The sequence below is a fragment of the Chrysemys picta genome, chromosome 5 (assembly GCF_011386835.1).
Source record: "Chrysemys picta bellii isolate R12L10 chromosome 5, ASM1138683v2, whole genome shotgun sequence".
In the NCBI taxonomy this organism is placed as follows: Eukaryota; Metazoa; Chordata; order Testudines; family Emydidae; genus Chrysemys; species Chrysemys picta.
This window is the reverse complement of record NC_088795.1, coordinates 56,945,942-56,959,688: the sequence shown is the minus strand read 5'-3', so window position 1 is coordinate 56,959,688 and position 13,747 is coordinate 56,945,942. Positions and strand designations below refer to the sequence as shown.

The following is a 13,747-nucleotide window of genomic DNA, read 5'->3' as shown; positions in this document are numbered from 1 at the left end:
GGGCTGGGACGCAGTAGAGTGGGTGGGCCTGAGTCCCCCCTGCCATCCCAACCCATGGGTGGCAGTCTTCCCCTCTCTTAGGCAAGAAGCCTGTGTTTGTCAGCCCTCCACCAGAGCTAGGAGGCCCGACTGTTTGCAGCCCAGCCTGAGTGCAGGCCTGAGCCAGAGACTCTTTGCTGCCCTGCCCCGACCAGGGGCTGGGGCTCCGTAATGGTGTTTGTTGTTTGGCTCTGATCACAGGCCCGAGCCCACGTCTCCCGTTGCCCTGCTGATTCCCCACATCAGGCGACCCCCGGAAATGTAGTGAGGCGAATTGGCCACCCACAGACCTGGAGAGGGAGGAGCCACTTCCCCCAGCGGACTACAGTTACACATCTGAGGAGTATAAACTATGTCAGCTGAATGTCTCACCTAGTGTTCTTTAAATCACCTACAAGTCTTCTAAGGTCAGATATTCCACCTTAAATTCTCTTTGTGCTTCCCTCATGATACAAAGGAGATGTAAAACTGCCTCCTGGTGGCAGCTGAAGATTCCCTTAGTATAATACCTACATAAATACCTCCTAGACCACATTGATTGAATAGTGTTCTGGGGTGGGGTGGGCTCGGTGCAGAAAGGGGGCAAGGACTGAATGTGATGTGCTTTGGTGGTCCTGGCTGGCAGAACAACAATTTGGGGCCATTATCTATTAATGCAAATTAAAGCAGTCCTGAGGTTACACTAACTTGCACCTGAGGCTATCAGCAATCCCCAGAATCAGGGGGAAGGAAAAATGGTATTAAGCCGCTTAGCCCCTCTTCTCAAGGGTGTCTGCTGTTGTCCTTTTGGACATCTACCATCACAAATATTGGAGACAAGTGGATCTGAACTGGAGAAAGTTTGGAACATGACATTAGCAGTAGATGAATAGTTAAGTGTGGAGGTCCCTCAGATGCAAATCATGCCAAATTTAGAATGTGTCTCTTAATGGTCTTTACATCTATTTTTTATTTGTAAATGTCATTATTGTTGAGTTCTTGTTTGCTTGCTTCAGGGCTCAGATTGGAAGGAATGAGAGATACATGGCAATACAGCATACCACCACCTTTCCAAAAACACCATCTTCTGCTCCAGAAACTCAGTTTTCATTTTCTTAATGATCATCACAACTCAGATGCCCAATGATGAAAATTTAAAATTAAATGTCAACGTTATCAACTATTTCACTGCTGATCACGCATATAATAAAGAAGGGTTAGTATCATATTATAAATCTATACAATGTACTGCAAATCATAATTCAAGTACACTCTATCATGAAAAGAGAAGATATTGTTTAGAGGTTAAATCACAGAACGGCAAGTCAGGTGATCTGGTTTCTGTCCTAGGCTCTGCTGCATACTTCCTTTGTGATGTTGGGCAAGTTAATTTACTTCTCTGTACTTCATTTTCACCACCTATAAAGTGGACATGGGACATATTAAGGCTTCCTGTTCTTCAGCATCCACAATTCACAGTAAAATCACTGACACCTGCAGGTGCTCCACAGTAGAGGTGATCAGAATTTTTTTTTCCAATGGAAATTTTTGAGTTTTTGGTGCAAAATCAAAAGTTGAAAACTTTTGATGAAAGCAAACAAATGAACAAAAATGTCTGAAATTTTTCTTGGCCCAAAACTTCCAGTTTAGCACAGAACATTTTGATTTAGAAATTTTGCCATAATATCTTATGGGCATTGTAGTTTGGATGCTTCTTAACTCCATTCTTCTCTGAGTGCCAAGCTTACTAGCAGGACTACATCTCCCATGATGCACCATGGACTTCCATCTTGCTGAGTCACCATGCTGCATTGTGGGAGTATAGGGTCATGGTGTATCACAGAAGATGTAGTCCAGGTAAGGAATACAGTCCACTGAAATAGAGGTTTTTCAGGTGTTCTCTTTTTTAATAAAAATTCAAAATTTCCCAGATATTTTGCAGACATTTTTGCAAAAAACTTCACTGTGTTGAAAGCCTAGTTTACTATTAAAAAAACGTAAGACTGATTTTTTTTTTAACCAGCCGTATTTTATACTTCTTGGTATTCAACTGGGAACTTGAGTGTCCAGCAATTCTCAGGACAAGACCTTGTTTCTCCAAGGGCCTGTTACTGACCCGATTAAAGCTAATGGAAGGTTTGCCATTGACTTCAATGGGAGGCGTCTCAGTCCCTAATATCTGTAAAGTTATTTGAGATTCTTGGATGAAAAGCACTATAGTAGGGCTATATATTTATTAATTATTATTATTATTTTATATTTTATTCACAAAATTACTGACCTGGAAGTCATTACAAATTACGGTTTATTTTGTTGATCTGGCTGTCGCACATGCACACTAAGACACAAGTCCTGCAAGGAGATGCATGCTGAAGGACCTCTCATTGCAGGATTGGGACCTATAAGCACAAATCTGATCTCAAATAAATAGGCTCATGCTCCTTTAAAATGAATCTTCAGAGTATGCTGTCTTGTTCCTTTAAAATAGATGTTGTATGTGTGCACCAGTAAAGTGTTTCCCCCCAATGTATGGTCATAAGCACCTGCATATTTGAAATTTAAAGCTAATCATAAAAATACTCATATTTTCTTTGTTGAAAACCAGTGAGAGATACATTCTACCTTTGGATACAAAAGCCAAATCAAAGCAAATCACTGCATGAAATGAGTGTGTGCAGATCTCCTCATATGTTCTACTCATTCTTTTTATGAATGAAATAATATTAAGGTTTGAAGAATGTTAACGTAACGAAATCAAAGCAGGAAATAACTTAAGTCATGCAAACATTCCATAACAGAAAAAGCTGAAGGTTATTGTTAGTATATCGGCCTGTTGTTAGCCTGAGAAAGAATGTTGGGTTTGACTTTTGATACTCTTACATCCTTACTAATATGTGTGAACAAAGACACAGTGTGTTGCATTTCCCACAACCAGATGGGGCTTTTATACAATGAGAAAAGATAAGGAATAGAGCTAAAGTCTTGCTAGGTATAGTGGGAGTGTAATATTCAAGTGTACACTTGAAGAGTGCCTGACTCCTATCTCAAGGCAAGGTCAAGCAACCAGTCGGGAGGGGGGAGAAGAATGGTGGGGGCGGGGGGAGGTATAAGAAATACTAAAAGCCAAAGAACAGCCTGGCCTTGGCCAGTACATAACCTCACTCCTTACCCATCCCATGGAATACAAAAGATGTGGTACCGAGCCCACAGACTCAAGACCCTCCAAAATAGAACATCACCATAAATTGTATGGGATAGGACCAGGGGTGTGCACTGCAGATATATTTGGGCCTGCTAAAAAGGAGGAGGTGGGAACAGGGACACTGAGAAAAAGGCTTTGTGGCATCAGACCTATGGATATGCTTGCTTGAAACTAACCCCAATAAACATCCCATTGCCTGCACTTCGGACTTCCGGCCTTCTGCTTTCAATCTATGTGACAAGAACCAGGGGAGAGGTGAAGGGAAAGCCCCTAACAGTCATTATACCTTATTACAATTATATTATGTGTTTAGAACATTGTTTTGGAAAGCAAACACCTGATGCAGACAAATCTGTATCTTGAAGTCAGTCATGTAAAAGAGTCAATGGGAGTTTTGCCTATAGGCTCAGGCCTGATTAAATGGTTCAATGATTAAAACAGAAAACAAAAAAATCCAGTCCAGATAACAAATCAGAAAACCAGAAACATAAAGAAAATAAAGAAGAAATAATAAAAGGGAGACCAAAGATGAACTCATGATTCTGTTTGTTAGCTAGCTGACACACACAGCAAATTCATTCTGGGAAAAAAAAAAGATCTGCATGGAGGCCCTGATTCAGAAAAGCACTTAAGCACATTTAACTTTACATGCTGTGCTGAACAAAGATGGATGCAAGCATATGCTTGTTGAATCAGGACCAAAGGGATTTGTCATTGAAGGTATGTCTAGACTAGGTTATGCTTTTAATTTGAGATAGTTTGAGATACCCCATTTCAAACATCACTTAGCTCCAACATCTTTTTTAAATGTTAACACTTTAAATTCATGTTATCTGGTAGGGGTTGATCCTATAGACTGCCTTGATATAGCTAACTTGAATAAATAAAACCCTTTTTTCCCTAGTCTAGGCTAGGAAGAGCTACCAAATGTGCACTTATTAAACATGTTAGTGCAATCTGGTGACACTGAGGTAACATTTTCAAATGTGCCTAAGTGCCATTGACTTTCAAAAGGACTTAGTTTTCTAAATCACCTGGGCATCTTTGAAACTATTACCCATGGGGTCTATATGTTAGCTAACAGCTTTGAATTCAAGATCTGACCTTGACCAGCTAACATGTTTTAAAGACATTACAACTTGTCTATATTAAGTGCTAACACATTTTTAACAGGTCTTAATTAAAACATTGGCTAACACATTTTTCAAAAAAACAATTTTTTTCCTAGTCTAGACAAGCTCCATCTGGGTTAATCCCACCCGTGGTACTAGAAACTGCTAGTTGCCTTAGCAGTGTTGCGAGGGGAAGTGAGGTTTTACCTCTTCTTCAGGCAATGGAACCTATACATCCCCAAAGATCTACCTGGATCCCATAGATTTCCCTGCTCATGGATGCTCATGCAATCTTCTCTCAGGTAGATTTCAGAGTGAGGAAGGAGAATATGCCTAAATTAATGCTGATCCAGCACTGTTAATTTGGGCAGGAATCCTGTTTCTAACACAGATACATATTATTAAGGGATTGGACTATAATGAAGACTGAAAGCATGACAAATTCTATTTTCTAGAAGAAATACATTTTTGAATTATAGGGGTGACAAAACATCTGAAACCACTGGTGAGTATACTCCATATCTGGATCTTGGAGGACACTGGGCCTAGGGCCAGCTGCAAATGGTCATACTGAAAAAACCTTCCTTTCCCCCACACTTGTTTCCAAGACTCAGAGACCAGGCACATAAGGGTTAAACATTTGGGAGGTCAAGGCAGCTGGAGCTCATCAGCCAACCAGGCCCAGCTGCTTTATGTACTAAAGGGCAAGAGAAAATGCAAGGGGGGGTGAGGTGGAAGAAGGTTATTCTGTGCACAAGTGAAGCAGGCGATGGTCTAATGTTATAAGGTTTCTGTTTATTTCAGGATTGTGTTAGTATATTGAAAAGAGATAATTTTATTTTGTATAATACTGGAGAGGAAAGGGAAGGAGGTATGGCTGCCCTGTATCTTTGGATCTGTAACAAAATATGGATAAGATATTTTTTCTATAGAACTTGGTGCTTAGTATTCATGTGGTCAATTTCTAGCAGAGATGGGCTATCTACACATGGTTTTCCTATTCACTGTGTTGAAAGTAAGGCTGTGTTAGCACATCCATTATAAACCCATCTTTTCAAAGGTTTATGACATAACCATAAAAATTCACTCTGGGCTGATGTGTGCCATACAGAGTCTTAGTTAGGGAGCACATTTTCAAAAGCAGCTTTGATTTTTAAAACTGAGCCACATGACAAGGAATTAATCCATAATGTGGCCTAATGAAAATGGATGATATTTTGAAGATTGCAGATTAACTCCTACACCTATACAATATCTTTTTAGTTAACACTAGATAGAGATTTTTAGTGTGCATGGGCAATGTGAATGACATGATAGATGGTAATAGTATTTCAGGAAACACTAGGGTCTATTATGTCAACATTAATCTAATCAAAATTACTTCATATGTACAAAAAAAAATCCGAGCTAGGTAAAGGGTGTGAGATGTTAATTCAAATAAAGATGCGTGGCCACTTTCTGCTTTTAAGCCATTTTAAAGCTAGAGCAACTCATTTGAAGCACTAGCTCAATAGCAGAATCTGCCCCAGACATTTAAATGTTCCAGTTAAACTAAACTAAAAAGACAATGGGGGCTGGGTTGGTGTCCTTCTTCCCTTTGAAAGTTTAGATAGGGTTAGAAAACCACCTATGGTGGTATCCATTAAAAAGATTTTTGAATATTACATCTGTTTTGAAAACACAGCACAAAAATGTATTCAATATTTGATATTGGCAGGGCAATATCACAGGTTCTCAATCAAGTTTAATTCAGTGTATTAGTAACAGTCTCTTTTGAACAATTTGAAGTCACTCCAGGGGGGAAATAACCTTCCAAATATATAAGAACAATTTATTTTTATTTAAAAAATGAAGAAAATCCACAGACCCAAAACTACATGTAATATTAAGTGTATGTCAAAAACGAAGCAAAAGCTAGTAAATTGAAAACTGAGGGCCTGACACAGAACTTTAAGAACAGTCACACAATGAGAGTTTTGCCTGAGTAACGAAGGCAGAGCTGGTTTTGAAGGGTGGCAGTCCATGGGTGTAAATTAATAATAATAATTTTGTTTTGTAGCATAGATCATAACAAAAAGTAAACAACCCCCACATTATGGAAAAATAGAATGTGTGTGTGTGTGTGTGTAATATATAGATATATACACACACAAGTATGCACTATAAAAAAAGTCATCCTGCCTTCTTTTCTCCCTTGTATATGACTATACATTCACATATATCAGTTCTTCTGTAATATGTTAACTCACATACATATGTATCAATACTTGAATAATATGTTAGCGTGTGTTCAGATATCAATATTTCAATAATATTTTGGCAGCTATAGTCAAAAATAAAACTATGTAGCCAATGTGAAGTTCAACATTAATTCATTCAAACCCAAGTACACCTTATAGTAAAAATTTAATATAAGGGAGCTACAAATGAATGAAAAATTGATTTTAAATATTGTGTTCTCATTACCAGCTCTTCTGAAATCAAGCAGAATTTGTCCTTGCTGGACCCAATCAGCAGATGAGTCTTGTAAGTAAAGGCAAGCAAGGGGGACAATATTTTATTTTGGATAAAATTCCACAAAACTTCTAAACCTTTTATTTTTTCTCTCTTTCTTTTTTTCAGTCTTTGCCTGACCAACATTTGGCTCTCTCTATGTTTATACCTTCAAAGACACACTAATACAAGTTCTACAGTCAGATGAGCTAGCTCACTCAGTAGAGCATCAGACTCTTAATCTCAGGGCTGTGAGACCCATGCTGGGCAAGTTGCATGTCATTTTTGCTACAGCTGATTGTCTGACTGCCTCCCGTACCCCACACGGAGGGGAGGGCTCTCAGCTAGGGTCATTCTTTGTCCCAGTAGGCAAGCCAGAGTAGCAGGGGTCAGAGCTGTGCAGCAGCTATGTATACAGTATGAAGAGGGGAGGGGCATTTATGTGAAAGCACATGAGTACCTGGAAAAGGGCTGCTCAACTACCTCTGGTCTGCCACCTTCTTATTGGCTGGAGATGGGGGAAAGGACTAGCTATGGTCTCATGGCCCCAGCCTCACAGCATATTTAAACTGCCCCCAGGATTTTCAAAAACCTCTTGCAGCTGCTAGCTACCCCACACTCCCTCCCCATAGTTGTACGGTTGGTATTGTGTATGGCGGGGAGGCTGTGGGATTGGATGCTGTGGACCTGAACAATTGTCTCTTTCAGGATCAGGAAGGAATATTTCCTGTTGGACCAAACTGACAAGAAATCTGGTGGGCTTTTTCACCTTCCTCGTAGCATAGTGGCAGACACAGTTTGATTATAAGCAGTAAGACTTTAAAAATGTAATATTAGGAAAGGTCTGAGTATTCAGCTTGTGGCAACTTGTGGTCAATGTCCAGTGTGGATAAAACTGAAAGCCAGGAACCAGCTCCCAGGTAGGGTTGCCGGGTGTCTGTTTTTTGACTGGAACACCTTGTTGAAAAGGGACCCTGGCGGTTCCGGTCAGCACCTCTGACTGGGCCATTCAAAGTCTGGTTGGCATGGGTTGGCAGACTCCCTACCCAGCTCTGCACAGCTCTCCGGAAGCAGGAACATGTCCCTCCAGCTCCTAAGTGTAGGGGCAGCCGCAGGGTCTTTGTGTGCTGCCCCCCCGCCCGGAGCGCTGGCTGTGCACTTCCCATTTGCCAGGAACTGTGGCCAATGGGAGCTGCAGGGGTGGCACCTGATGGAGGGGACAGCGCACAGAGTCTCCGTGGCCAACCCTATGCCTAGGAGCCAGAGGGACATGTCATCCGCTTCCCAGGAGTCATCTAAGATAAGCGTTGCCCAGAATCTGCGATAAGAAAGTTGGCAACCCTACTCCCAGGGTAGAACAGACCCAGGATTTTGCTGGTGGACCTTTTGCCTATGATAAAAAAGAGGATGGATCACTTGATGATTACCTGTTCTGTTCATTCCCTCTGAAGCACCTGGCATTGGCCACTGTCGGAAGACAGGATCCTGGGCTAGATAGACCATTGGTTTGATCCAGTATGTCCGATCTTATGTTCTTCACAGATTGAGGTCCCTCTTTGGGAACCTCTTGTACACACACAAACTCCTCCCTACCCTCCACTCCCAATTTTTTTTGAAATAAAGTCACTTTCATTCCATAATAGAATACATGGGGGAGTTATGTTAGCATAGCTATAGCAGAAAAATCATTCCTCTTAGCTATGCTGGTTAATCTCCCTGGGTAGACCAGGCCTCACTGTTACACCTTGTCTCAGTTTAGGCCTTGATCCTGCACACACTTATGTATGTGGGTAACCATATGGGACTACTCATGTGTATAGAGTTGCTTACGCTTTAAAGGATTTGCAGCTGGTTTGGTGCAGTGGACTTTTGTGCCTGTGTGGAGCCCTGCAACTTCAGTGAAGCTGTATGTGGGAAAAGGGGGTTTCACAAATTACCGAAATAGGTGCCTCTAGGGAAGGGGCTGTCTCTTCCTATGTGTTTGTACACTGCTGAGCACAACTGGGTCCTGATTCTGACTCAAGGTACAGCTGTAATACAAATAAGACTTCATTACATTTTTTTTTTCTTTAAAAAAAGGAAACTTTCTCTTTTAAGAATCTTATTTTACAAACACCTGATTAGTCAATGCTAGTAGTCACTGCAGGTTAGCTTAGTGTACAAACCTGCCATTTTCAGGGGTCTATAGTTCAGTGACTGTAAAACTGCTTTAGGGAGTGGGGAGGTAAGAGTGGTAAGACATACAAGTAGAAGTGCCGAGCCTTTGAAGAGGTGTATACATAATTAGCAACCTGTTTCGATTGGTTTCTTTCATCAAAATATCCCAGCAGGGTTGGAAGTTTGTCAAAACATGAAAATGCACAAAGAGTTCTAATGTTATGTCTACTCTAACTCTGTCTAATGTAACTATGTTTAAACCTAAAAATGTGCAGTATTTTAGAAGCTATTTTAGGTAACAGTTCTGCACTGCTAAGCTCTCTTTGCTTCTGGCATGTTTTCTTTAGAACCTAACATTTCTTCAAGATTCTTTAGACTCTTGTAGCATTAGAACCTTGTGTATTTTGCAAGCCTGCAAGATGACTCTAACCCAGATGAAAACATGAAACAGCTCTTACTAAAATAAGTCACAGTTTGCAGTGAGTGAATTAAAGGCTATTTAACTTTAGAAGAGAGAGAGAAATTAGCTGAGAAAATAAGAAACATGTTGAATGTTAGACCTTCTGAAAAGTGAGTGCTATGCGCACAAACAGAAAAGTACTTTTATGCCACTGTAAATGGAGATGGGTCTTTCTGCAATGTCTCTAGCCGAGAGGCCCACATAAAGCATTTCTTCTGTAACCTGCAGATGTGCGTGAGGGAGAGTTCATTTTTATCTATAAATGAATTGCTCTAGTCCTCGAAGGAAATGTAATATACCTTAATATGATCAAACCAACTTCAGCATCTTCGATACCAAGCACAGAGTTGATGAAATGCATATATTTAGCCCAAGCCACTTTCCTATTAATAATCCATATGATTTTGTAGGGTAAACATGTCAATATGTTCAAATTTACATATTGCGACTTACAGACTTGATCACATTCTGCCTTTTAGTTTACCATATGTCTCCAGTTTTTTGTGTTACTTATATAAAAATGTGGTATAAAAATGGTGGTTTGTTTCTGACATAAAGTGATGTTCTCCCACCTCTAAATATTCACAGTCATCTCTGGGGAAATGTCTAACTTTAATTCTTACTCTGCACTCCTTTATTCATTCCTTCTTCGGGTAAAATTTCTGTGGATGTCAATGAGAGTTTTTCCTGAGTAAGAATCTGTTCCTGATCCCACTTAAAACAGTGGCAGTCAGTTGACTTGGGGCAGAATTGGGTCCCAAGCAGTGAGTATGAATGCTGAATAAAGCATACTGAATAAAGGGCATATCCAGTGACCATGGTCAGAGCTACATAATTTCACTTGGTCTCTTCCTCCTTATCTGTAAATTGTTGATAATGATGCTGATTCTCCTTTGTATGGTGCTTTGAGATCTTCTGATGAAAAGTGCTAGGTATTACAGATTTTTACAAAGTGGCATGGCTGATGAACTCAGGCAAATTTTTCAAGTTCTCACCTTTAATAACAAAGCTAAGCAAACAACGCATAAGCAAGCCATGATTGTATCAGCTCACTGCATTTTCAAACCAAGCAGTATAGTCAATCAAATTTTAACCATGTTCAATAATATGAAATACAAGTTCAAAGTTTTAGAATTGCTTAAAGTGCAAACTTAATAATGAAGAGAGAGATCCTTTTATTGCAATTTAGAAAAACATATAAGCTGCAGCATCAGTTATTTTTCCTCCCTTGTATTTTTTTGTTTATTCTTCTCTTATTACTTATAGATGTAAATTTTTTCATGTTAGCTTTTGTTACCTTCCCTCTAGGTCTCTAAGGATATGTCTATGCTGCAAAAAAAGGTGTGTTCTTAATAAGGCTGTCAAGCAATTAAAAAAATTAATCGTGATCAATCGTGCGATTAATCGCTCTGTTAAACAATAAGAGAATACCATTTATTTAAATCATTTTGGATGTTTTCTACATTTTCAAATGTATTGCTTTCAATTACAACACAGAATACTATGTGTACAGTGCTCACTTTATATTTATTTTTAATTACAAATACTTGCACTGTAAAAAACAAAATAAATAGTATTTTTCAATTTACCTAATACAAGTACTGTAATGCAATTGCTTTATCATGAAAGTTGAACTTACAAATGTAGAATTATGTACAAAAAAACTGCATTTAAAAATAAAACAATGTAAAACGTTAGAGCCTACAAGTCCACTCAGTCCTACTTCTTGTTCAGCCAATCGCTCAGACAAACAAGTTTGGTTACAGTTTGCTGGAGATAATGCTGCCCACTTCTTGTTTACGAATGTCACCTGAAAGTGAGAACAGGGCATTCACATGGCACTGTTTTAGCCGGCATCACAAGATATTTATGTGCCAGATGTGTTAAAGATTCATATGTCCCTTCATGCTTCAATCACCACTCAAGAGGACATGCATCCAGGCTGATGACGGGTTCTGCTCGATAACAATCCAAAGCAGAGTGGACCGATGCATGTTCATTTTCATCATCTGAGTCAGATGCCACTATCAGAAGGTTGATTTTCTTTTTTGGTGGTTTGGGTTCTGTAGTTTCCGCTTTGGGGTATTGACCATGTAGATCATTGTTGCTACCACTGTTATATAATTGCAACAAATCTTGTACAAAGGTTGTCAAGTAAGGTATCTATGGAAAGGTTATGATTTGCTGAATATGATTATACTATTTGTATGCATGTATCATTTTTGTATTTGAAGTTATGGGCATTGGGCTCTATACCTGTATTTCAAATATGGTTGCTCCTGTGGTAACACTCACAAGGTATTTAGTCTGCACATCTTGAAGGGACTATTCAAGTTAAATGGCCCATCAAAAGAACACTTAGCTCCCAATGGAAGACACCCATTTACACTGAATGGACTTTCCTGTGAACCTTCTGTCAGGGGATAGGGAATTGTTTCTGCATGACTAAGCAAAATCATGCAGGGACATGTGACTTGCCCATGTAACTCCAAACACCATCTTGTTACTTTAGTTTTCCACAGTGAGAACAATGGATTTCCCTCCACATGGGAGAAGCTACAAAAGGTGCTGGAAACATCTCCATTTTGCCTCTTCTCTGCTCAAGCCTCTTTCCTGCTCAAGCCTCTGGACTATGAATTTATACTAAAGGGAACATTCTAATCAAAGGACTGAGGACCTTCCAATGATTTAGAAGCAACCAGAAACTTGACTTAAGCCAGCAGTTTATTCTACCACTGCTACAAGCCTGAACCAAGAACTTTGCAATTATTGTATTTATTTGATTCCTTTAACAAATTTTAAATTTTGGCTTTCTTTCTTTCTTTCTTTCTTTCTTTAAATAAACCTTTAGATTTTAGATACTAAAGGATTGGCAACAGCGTGATTATTGGGCAAGATCTGAGTTATATATTCACCTGAGTGTGTGGCTGATCGTTTGGGATCAGAAGAACCTTTCATTTCATGAAATTGGTTGTAAAGAACCACTCATATTAAAGTCTAGTGTTTTTTGGTGGTGATACAAGGACTGGCATGCCTAAGGAAACTACTGTTCTGACTTCTTGTTACCAGTGTGGTGAAACAGAAGTTTACTATTGTTGTTGGGTTGGTATATCTTAAGGGAGAATAACTTCCAGTTTTGAGGTGTATCTGCCCTATTTGTCAGCAGTTTGTCCTGAATTTGGTATTCTCAGTTGTGACCCACAGAGGTACGGTGACAGATAGCACTTCAGACTCTTAAACCTTGAGTCGAGTGCTGTAGTTATTTTCAGAAATCTCACATTGGTATCTTCTTTGTGTTTTGTCAAATCTGCAGTGAAAGTGTTCTTAAAATGAACAACATGTGCTGGGTCATCATCCGAGACTGCTATAACATGAAATATATGGCAGAATGCGGGTAAAACATAACAGGAGACATACAATTCTCCGCCAAGGAGTTCAGTCACATATTTAATTAATGCATTATTTTTTTAACGAGCATCATCAGGATGGAAGCATGTCCTCTGGAGCGGTGGTGGAAGCATGAAGGGGCATATGAATGTTTAGCACATCTGGCACAAAAATACCTTGCAATGCTGGCTACAAAAGTGCCATGCAAAAGCCTGTTCTCACTTTCAAGTGACATTGTAAATAAGAAGTAGGCAGCAGTATCTCCCGTAAATGTAAACAAACGTGTTTGTCTTGGCAATTGGCTGAACAGGAAGTAGGACTGAGTGGACTTGTAGGCTCTAAAGTTTTACATTGTTTTGTTTTTGAGTGCAGTTATGTATCAAAAATCTACATTTGTAAGTGATACTTTCACAATAAAGAGATTGCACTACAGTACTTGTATGAGGTGAATTGAAAAATACTATTTCTTTTGAGTTTTACAGTGCAAATATTTGTAATAAAAAATAATATAAAGTGAGCACTGTACACTTTATATTCTGTGTTGTAATTGAAATTAATATATTTGAAAATGTAGAAAAATATGGAAAATATTTAATACATTTCAATTGGTATTCTATTTTTTAACAGTGCGATTAATCACAATTAATTTTTTTAATTGCAGTTAATTTTTTTTAGTTAATTGCATGTTAACTGCGATTAATTGACAGCCCTAGTTCTTAACTCTAGTTAAAATAGCAGTGGAGACACACAGCCATTATGCTTCTAACTTGGGTAAGCAGCCCCAGGCTCCCCTATAGGTTTTACTCAAGCTGCCAACCAAAGATTTTCTCTGGATTGTACTGCTATCTGAAAATCAGGGTGAAATTCTTACCCTACTGAAGTTAATGGGAATTTGCCGTTGATTTCAACGGGGCCAGG

At 39.2% G+C, this 13,747-nt stretch overlaps 1 long non-coding RNA gene across 1 annotated transcript in view; it reads left to right on the top strand.

Moving 5' to 3' along the window:
- Window positions 1–5,067: 5,067 nt before the first annotated feature.
- LOC135984114 (uncharacterized) overlaps window positions 5,068–13,747 on the top strand; it is a 40,234-nt gene continuing 31,554 nt past the window's right edge. Inside the window, exons 1-2 of the long non-coding RNA XR_010602022.1 lie at window positions 5,068–5,203; window positions 6,802–6,858. This is a non-coding gene — a long non-coding RNA (uncharacterized LOC135984114). The remainder of the gene's footprint in view (window positions 5,204–6,801; window positions 6,859–13,747) is intronic.